Source organism: Oryctolagus cuniculus, chromosome 2 (assembly GCF_051225735.1).
Source record: "Oryctolagus cuniculus isolate XC-2025 breed Fujian yellow rabbit chromosome 2, ASM5122573v1, whole genome shotgun sequence".
In the NCBI taxonomy this organism is placed as follows: domain Eukaryota; kingdom Metazoa; phylum Chordata; class Mammalia; order Lagomorpha; family Leporidae; genus Oryctolagus; species Oryctolagus cuniculus.
Window position 1 is genome coordinate 155,564,783 of NC_142868.1, and position 9,892 is coordinate 155,574,674.

At 40.2% G+C, this 9,892-nt stretch overlaps 1 pseudogene; it reads left to right on the forward strand.

Moving 5' to 3' along the window:
• The first annotated feature begins 5,175 nt into the window (after positions 1 to 5,175).
• On the forward strand, positions 5,176 to 5,811 carry LOC138848710 (large ribosomal subunit protein uL22 pseudogene; annotated as a pseudogene).
• The last annotated feature ends 4,081 nt before the right edge of the window (positions 5,812 to 9,892 follow it).

Consider the following 9,892-nt stretch of genomic DNA (forward strand, 5'->3'; position numbering starts at 1 on the left):
ATTAATTATGTGTATTTTATGTTTTTTTGATATGTTACTTGTTTTATAAAGTTATTCCAACATTTCTAAGGAAAATATATCTTTCCATTATAATTTTCTCCATTTACACTGAACATAAGATTATAAAAAACAATTAATAAGAATACAAAAACAGCGAAGCAGTAAATCTGAAGGTTATATATTAAGGCTGATAGTCACATGAAATTTCAGTTATTATGAAGTGGCCTCAATATATTGATTTTCATTTTACTACTTTTTGGCAAAGCTGATAAAGAAGCAGGCCAGTAATTCTCCTGAATAGGGAGCTGGTGGCTATAGAGTGCCACATATTGGATCACCAAGCTGCTCATGACTACTAGGCAAGCCCTTCATCCCTGGACCCTAGACAAGAACCCTTGTGAGCTTGATAAGAACTCTGGTCCACTTTTTTCTCCAGTGTCTATATCATCTCTTCTTTTTACATCTTCACTTTACAACTTGCATCTGTAACTCCTTCATGCCTACTTTCATAAATTGTTCCACTTAATACAGAAAAGAAGGTGATAATATAACTAATATATAACTTAAAATATATATAATACAATGCAACTTTTCTTCATGTATATAAGAACCTTATAGTTTATCTTATTTGCCCAGTTTTCATTATTTATGCTATCATTGTCATACATTTCACTTGTTCCTGTTAGAAGTGGCCTTTAAGCTCAGAATCAGCCCTTAAGGCATACGGATCCGGCTGAAAAGCCCATGAGAGTATTTCAGGCATGGAAAGCCAAGACACTCTGGAAAAAAAAAAAAAAAAAAAAAAAAAAAAACCTAAATGAAAGATCTCTGCGAGTGAGATCCCAGTGGAAAGAACAGGTCATCCAAGAAGGAGGTACCTTTCTCTGAAGGGAGGAGAGAACTTCCACTCTGACTACAACCTTGTCTAAATATGATCAGAGTCGGTGAACTCAAAAGGCTTCCATAGCCTTGGCAACTCATGACAAGAGCCTAGGGTGATTACTGATGCCATAAACAAGAGTGTCAATTTGTTAAGTCAACAACAGGAGTCACTGTGCACTTACTCCTCATGTAGGATCTCTGTCCTTAATGTGCTGTACATTCTGATTTAATGCTATAACTAGTACTCCAACATTATTTTTCACTTTGTGTTTCTATGTGGGTGCAAACTGTTGAAATCTTTACTTAATGTATGCTAAACCTATCTTCTGTATATAAAGAGAATTGAAAATGAATCTTGATGTGAATGGAAGGGGAGAGGGAGCGGGAAAGGGGAGGGTTGAGGGTGGGAGGGAAGTTATGGGTGGAAGCCATTGTAATCCATAAGCTGTACTTTGGAAATTTATATTCATTAAATAAAAGTTAAAAAAAAAAGAAGTGGCCTTTAAGGTATATAATGAGAGGGATGAGAGAGCCCAAAAGACCAAATTTCAAATGCTGTCCAAGGCCTTACAACAACCTGCTGCCTCCAGTAGCTCAGTATACCACAAGGGTACTCTGGCTGACCACAAGGGTCCCCTGCATCTGTGCTTTAAATGTGGCCAAACGGGCCACTGGGACAGAATGTGCCCCAACCCTAGGGGCCCACTGGGTCCTTGTCCTAAGTTCGCCAAAAGGGCACTGGACAGTGGACTGTCCTCTTGTCTGTTCAGTCAGTAGGCCGTCCACTACACCCATGCCCCAGGTTGACCTTCTAGAACTGGCAACCAAGGATTAAGGGAGTCCAGGCTCCTGCCACCCGACTACAACCATCACTCCATGGGAGCCCAAGGTAACTGTGATGGTAGCAGGTAGGCAAATTTCTTTCCTCATTGATTTGGGGGCAACCTTCTCAGTCCTTACCTTTTAGTGGGGACCCACCTCTACTGCCTCAACCTCCATAGTTGGGGTGGAGGAAAAACCTTACAGGACTCTACAGACCCCCAGTCTGCTCTGCAGGATGGTAAGACACCCTTCTCTCACTCTTTTCATGCCATACCCCAGTGTCCTACTCCCCTTCTGGGAAGGGATCTACTCTGTCATTTTGGTACATAACCTTTACCCTCTGACCTTCGGCCCCATTCTCCAACTCGCCTTCACCTCTTCCTGTTACTGCTCTCTCAAGACAATCCTGGCCCAACCACCCTGCCTACCTCAGGCCTCCTGTCCACTGTCAGTGGGTATGGGACACCAGCCACCCTATGAGAGTGGCTGATCCTCCTCTACAAATCAAAGTTCGAGACTCCACTATGTTTCCCTCTCAACCTCAATATTCTCTACCCCTTTCTAGCCTTCAGGGATTAAACTCCTCCTCCAAGAATTACTCTGTGAAACCGATTCCTGTTATAACACTCCCATTCTGGCAGTAAACAAACCTAACTGGTCCTTCCATTTAGTATAAGATCTTTGCCTCATCATCTCCACAGTAGTACCCAACCCACACATGCTCCTTTCCTCAATTCCTGCCACCCCTTCTCACTTTTCAATCCTGGACCTTAAAGATGAGTTCTTCACCATCCCCTTTGCCTGATACCCCTCTGCTTCCTCTCTGTGGCAGCCAAAACTCTCTCCTCTCTTCTTGACCCTTCCTTCTCCATCCTGTCCCCCTCTCCTCCTAAGTACAAGAGAATACTGTAAAGGCTACCACAATGTTAATTGCTCTGAGAAGCTTTACACCTGAAACATTCCAAATTGCTAAGATAATACACTGTAAACTTCGTCAGAGGGCCTTTCTCTCATCCTCTGCCCTCCTTATCAGAGTCCTTGTGGTGCTCTACACCTTCGCCAACAAGCAGCTCTGGTCTTCATGTCTGACTTCAAAGCCCCAAGCCTACCCACACCCTCTGTCTGGGCAAACTCAGCTGCAAAGTCTTCTCTAGCTAGCCAACTATTCTTTTTCAGACCTTAAAATCTTAAACCTGACAAAATAGAGGCCCATCTCATAGTGCTACTTGTAGCATCTCAGTGCTCCTCTGCCTCATACTAAATTCTCTCTCCCACAAAGCCATCTCCAGTAATATATTTGGCAGAGCTAAGAAACAAACAAAAAAAAACAGTAGAAAGTCTTAAACAATCTTACTCCAAACAGTGTTCCATGCCTAGCCTTCTATATCCCCTGCCTTATCTAGTGACAGCAAAAATTTCTACACCAATATTTCATGGAGACAGAGTCTTGCTCTCTCTTTTAACCTAGCTACCTTGACATCTCTCTCACTCTGCACCAAAATGGCCATAAAGCCCTGAGAAAAACTTCAGAAATTCTACACCCATAAAGCCCTCTACCCAGAAAGGTTCCACAAAGAGAGTTAAGTAAGTACTGATTATCTTTTATATCAAGTACAAACTGATTATCTTTTATATCACTACCAGCTCTTCTGTGGAAAAATATCAGACTCCTTACCCATCTTCCCATCCCAGCTCCTTTCAGATATTAAAGACTCACACCTCTAAGAAACCTTCTCAGACTTTAATACTCTTGAGATCTACACTTTTCCCCATCTCCTCTTACTATCCCATTCCCTCTTCCATATCACACAATGAAACTCCTAGTAACCCTCTCCCTCTTACTGCTTTGTATTTACTCTGAACCAAGGCCTGCCCCTGGGACATGTCATGCATAACAATTCCAAATTCCTTCTACTTCCACTCCTTCTAAACTACATAATATTAAATTCTGCACCATTACAAGCTATGCAGGCCTTATCACTTTGTACTTTGACTTTGCTCTGGCCTGCTCCCGCAACTGCTTTGACTGGACCAAGTACCCATTATCCCACTGGAGATAGAATGGGTGTATCTTTGCCTGCCCAAGGACAATAAGGGGTCATGTGTGGACACTTACTGGAAGGGCTGTCCATCATGGTCCTGTAAATACTACTAACATGGACCATGGTTACGGCCACCCCAGAAAACAACTGTCCAAAATCATACCACCAGAATATACTGGGTACTCAATGCTCACCCACAGCTCTATAACCTCCCAATGCACTCAATCCCTTTTAACCTTCACCATAACCAACTATTACCTTCAGGACTGGCAAAATGGGATTGAAGGATCAATCAACATATATGCTGGTTTCAGCATGGGAGAGCTACATGAAACTAAAAATCATCAGGATTTACACTCAGCTCCCAACAGCCACCATACATGTGGTAGTTGATAAAGTAAAGGAATCTTCTAAACACTTATCCCAGTTAATTCATCTTGGTAAACCTCTAATGTGGCTATGGCTCATTAATTTATCACTTACTTTACTTCATCAGCTAACCAATTCTTGCCTTCTGCCCTCTACCAACAGTGTTTTGTGTACGCTTCCATTCGGGAACCTCCCATTACTGCCACTCCATATCCTCAGAGGGTTGTCAGTCATCTTTGTTTACATTCAGAAAGACAAAATGCAACAGGTTTGCTGACCAATGTAGCCACAGAACATAATGAACTTCTACAGCACAACATTCCTTATGTTACCTAAACAGCCATCAATTCCACTAATTCCCTGTCTAGCCCACTTGGGGCATCAATCCTTTGTAATCATACCACATACTCTTGCAACCATGACTTTACTCCTGGCCCATGTGTATTGGTGGCAAGATTGGCACGACTGGCACTTTCTCATCCTAAGGTGCCACCCTGTAAAACAGATTGTGGTTTCTCACTTAATGTTGTGAGATTATTGAATTTTTTTTTCTACAGACAAACCCCTCTACCCACAAGAGACAGACAGGTAGCCTTTCTCCAGGTTTCGGTTGGGACCAGCTTCGCAATCTCCCTCTCCTCAATAGTGATTTCAGGAACAGCTTTGGGCCAGAACATTGTCTCAACCAACCGAATCCAAAAACAACTCCAACCTGTACAAGAGGAGGTCACAAGGTCCATTGACTGCTCCATCTGAGGTCTCCAAAGCCAAATCACCTCAATAGCAGGCATGGTAATACACAGAAGATGGGCTTCAGACCTTAAAACAGCTAAAAAAGGAGAAAATTGCATCTTTCTTGGAGAACAGTGTTATTATGTTAACGAACAGTTCTAGGTGAAAGGAAATGTTAAAACTCGTCAACAAATCGCCACATATATCAGTCTTTACTAGGGTTCAGTAATCCCCTAATTTCCTCTCTTCTGTGGAATCCTCTCATTACTTGGTTGATGCCCCTCCTAGGGCCTCTTGCTGCTATACTCAAACTGGCCTTTTTAATACCTTGTCTGGCTCTTCCTGTAAGCGGCCTTAGGTGACCTGCGAAAATGGTTCGCTACTCACTGGACCCAGAAAACCCCACAAAATCATGCAAATCAAGAGGCTCGAATCTTCGCGTTCACTTTAAGAACACTCGAGAAACTGTCCAGGCCATCAAGGGTATGCATATCCGAAAAGCCACCAAATACCTGAAAGACGTCACATTAAAGAAGCAGTGTGTGCCATTCCGTCGGTACAATGGTGGAGTTGGTAGATGTGCCCAGGCCAAGCAGTGGGGTTGGACCCAGGGTCGTTGGCCCAAAAAAAGTGCCGAGTTTCTGCTGCACATGCTTAAAAATGCAGAGAGTAATGCTGAGCTGAAGGGTTTGGATGTAGATTCTCTGGTCATTGAGCACATCCAGGTGAACAAGGCCCCCAAGATGCGCCGCCGGACCTACAGAGCCCATGGCCGGATCAACCCTACTTGAGCTCCCCGTGCCACATCGAGAGGATCCTCACTGAGAAGGAACAGATAGTTCCTAAGCCAGAAGAGGAGGTGGCACAAAAGAAAAAGATATCCCAGAAGAAACTAAAGAAGCAAAAACTTATGGCTCAGGAATAAACTCAGTATAAAATAAATACGAATTAAAAGAAAAAAAAATACCTTGTCTGTTTAAATGCTTACAGGAATAATGGAACAAACCAAAGTCTCCAGCAATAAGGCAGTCAACCAGATGCTGTTACAAGAACATGCCCCGCTCCCTACCCAGGAGATCATGACTGGAAACTCTACCCCATGCCATCAAGAAGTAGCTTCAGAAGAGAGAATGCCATCCCTCCACCCCTCTGGGCTTCTTTGTATATTACCATACAACCCTTCTCTTGTATATTACCATACAACCCTTGCCTTATAAAAAAAACAACAGGAATGGGGGGTGGACATTGGCAAGATTGGCACTTTCTTATCCTAAGGTGCCACCCTGTAAAATAGATTACGGTTTATCAGAGATAAGTTTTGGTTTCTCAGAAATCAGGTGTCCAGATGGCCCAACCATAAGCGTCAGTTCCACCCCCTACCCTGACATAATTTGCTGCTCCCACTTGCTTATCTTTGCAAGGCTATACTAAGACCTGTTTTTTTAGCACAGGCTGCTATTCTCTCATGTACCTGGCTCCCGACAATAAAATTTTTCCTTTAACACACTGTTTGGTATGTTTAGTGGTGACCTTTTTTCCCCTTGGATATTGATGTGTAATCTGCCTGACAAGTCTGCTTGTCATAAAATAAAGATAGAGGAATAGATAGAATAGCCTAGTAGTGAAGAGACCTATGTCCCATGTCAGAGCACCTGGGTTCATTACCACACTCCAGCTCCTGACTTAGTTTCCTTTTAATGCACACCACGTTAGGTGGTGGTAATGGCTCAGGAAGTGGTGTCCTTATCACCCATTTAAGAAACCTGGATTGAGTTCCCAGCTCCTGCCATTGGCCTAGCCCAGACCCAGTCATCATAGGCATTTGGGGAGTGAACCAGCACATGAAAGTTTTCTTTTTCTCTCTCTTCCACTCTATTTCTACCTCTTAAACAAATAAAAAATAAAATAAGTTAACAAAAAATAAATAACATAGTATTATAAATAAAAAATTAAAATAAATTTTATGAAATAAATGAAACATAAGAAAAATATTTCAAGTATAAAATATACACTGGAGGTACTATCCATTTTTAATTCTATCATATATGTCAGAATTATAATATGATCTTCTGTATATAAAGAGAATAGAAAATGAATCTTGATGTGAATGGAAGGGGAGAGGGAGTGGATAAGGGGAGGGTTGCGGGTTGGAGGGACGTTATGGGGGGAAGCCATTGTAATCCATATTCTGTACTTTGGAAATTTATATTCATTAAATAAAAGTTAAAAAAAGAATTATAATATGGTTTGTGCCATAATTAGATGTTAAAATACATAATATCCAGCAGGAATCTTTAATTCTCATTGTCTTCTGAAGGGACAATTTCTGCTTTTGAAAACTCTTTATGATGTCAGAATAAATCATAGAAAAATGTAGTGGCCACCACGGGAAGAAAAAAAACAGTGTCATCTTTTAATGTTTGCCGGCCTCAAACTACAGTGTTTCCCACCTAAATGTGGGAATTGATGAGTCATTCAATATCTTTTTTTTAATGGTAAGATAAAAATATTCATTTAAAACCAAAGAAAGCAGTAAAGAAGAAGTTGAGGAACAAAGACAGGAGACACAGAGACAAGAGATACAAAATGGCACATGTAATCCAGCATATCAATAATTATGGTAAATGTTATTTATCTGCACAACACAATCAAAAGATGGAGATTCTAAGACCAGATTAAAGAGCAAGATGTCCCTATGCTGTCTACAGGAGATACACTTAAAATAGCTTTTTATTTGAGAGAGAAAGAGAAATAGGCAAAGATCTCCCATCCACTGGTTTACTCTCCAAATGCCCACAATTGCTGGGGCTGATTACTGTTTACAGGCCTTGTCTATACTCTTGAGGAACAGTAGTCTTTCTACTTAGTGTTTATTGAACTCTCACCAGTGATTTATTTTATACATGTCTTTTGAAAACTAAGACTTCTGGCTGGCGCTGTGGCTCACTTGGCTAATCCTCCACCTGCAGCACCAGCACCCCAGGTTCTAGTCCTGGTTGGGGCGCCGGGTTCTGTCCCGGTTGCTCCTCTTCCAGTCCAGCTCTCTGCTGTGGCCGGGAGTGCAGTGGAGGATGGCCCAAGTGCTTGGGTCCCTGTACCCGCATGGGAGACCAGGAGACCACCCGGCTCCTGGCTTCAGATCGGCGCAGCGCCAGCCGTAGTGGCCATTAGGGGGGTGAACCAATGGAAGGAAGACCTTTCTCTCTGTTTATAACTCCGTCAAAATAAAAATTAAAAAAATTAAAAAAACTAAGACTTTCAAAAATGGTAATGATTTCATCTTTACTATGAATGGAGAACACAGAATGTGAAAAGGTTGTTCTTGTCTTTTTTCACATTCCAGTGCTTCCTTTTTTATCACCTTCAAATTCATGAACAACAGAGTAGGTTAAACTGAGAGGTACATTCTAAAGATTTTACATTTATGAGTTTGCATAATGAGTATATTGCTGAGTGAATCTATTCACTTCTTCATTCTTTATTTTTCTAAATGAAAGTAAAAAAAAAAAAATCTGACATGTAAAGAATCTTTCTGAGATGCAGGTAGACAGGCAGTCAAAGGTTGTTTTTTTTTTTTTTTTTTTTCATGTAGTGACTTCCTCCACAGAGACTTCAGCCACACTGCTTGTTTCCCAGCAGGTCAACACTCTCTCTAAAGGCCACATTTGACAGTGTGACTACTTACGCCAAGTCAAGACAGGAAACTCGCCCGGGCTTTCTTGACTTCTTGTAGACCGATGACCTTTCTAAAGCCAGGATGCATTGAGAGAAGCATCTGGGGACTGCGCAGTGCAACATGTTTTGAAGCAATAGCTTGCTTTATACTCTAAGCAAGGAAAAAAATATATATATTTTACAGATTTCCTCAACTTACGGACATTTTATAATGCTTTAGAAAACTGAAATAAAAAAATAGCTATTGCAGGACATTGTTGATTCGTTTACTTTATTAAAAACAGGGTCAAAGAATTTTCATCTCTGTTTTTACATAACAAAATTTCCACTATATGGATTAACACAGAAGGTTGCATCAGTGATATACGGGATTTACAAGACGTTTTTCCTGAAATGCCATTCTATTTAGACAATTCTATTGTTCTTCAGCAAGATCAATAAGAATATGGTATACCATACCAGACATTACAGAAAAGTACTCTGTAAAACAAACTTTATGGAATATTTTACCTTTATTTTGTCAAATGTAAATGGAATATTTTGAATAAGCTCAGTTGAATGTAAAGAAGCAAAGCACCTAACACTTCTTCAACATCAGCCATGTGTGATATGTGTGGCAAATATCACTTCACTTATCCTTTTTATTGTTTGTTGTGGCCTACATCATGGTGATACAACAAAACCTGTGTGAATTATTTTTGAGAAATGGGAAATTAGGAAACAATAAGGACATATTTTAACTTTCTTAACCTTGAAATACTGAAAAATGAACTAAATCAAATTAAATGAAAAATTATATGTCTTAAAGACACTAGCCACATTAAAAGAGCTTAACAGTCCCAAATGGTTAGCAACCACTCTATTGACCAGTGCTTATTGTAGCTGTTACATCACTGCAGAATATTCTACTGGATAGTGCAAAATTTACAATTTGAAATGAAGTTTTTCAGAAATTTGGACATTTTTCATTCCTGTTGCTTTTCATTCATAAGGGCTTATTTTGGAAGGTGTACCAATAAAATAATTTTACTAAATGAACACATATACGTAATAAATCTTTCTGAAAACTAGGTGGAATAAACTTCCCAAATGAGACAAAGGACATCTATGAAAATGCTACTGTTCAACATTTTTAATATCGAGCTCTCTAGTGCAAGCCAAACCAGGATTTTAAGTGTGATAGAAAAGCTATTACTGAATCTTTTTAAGCTCTTTATTTGATATATTTTGTTACTATACTAAATTATATCAATTATTTCAAATTTTAAATTAATATTTATTCTAGGGATTAATTTCATTTTGTCATAATATCTTCTCCTTTTTTAACATTACACTCTTCATGATAATGTTATTGAAGAATGCATTCATTT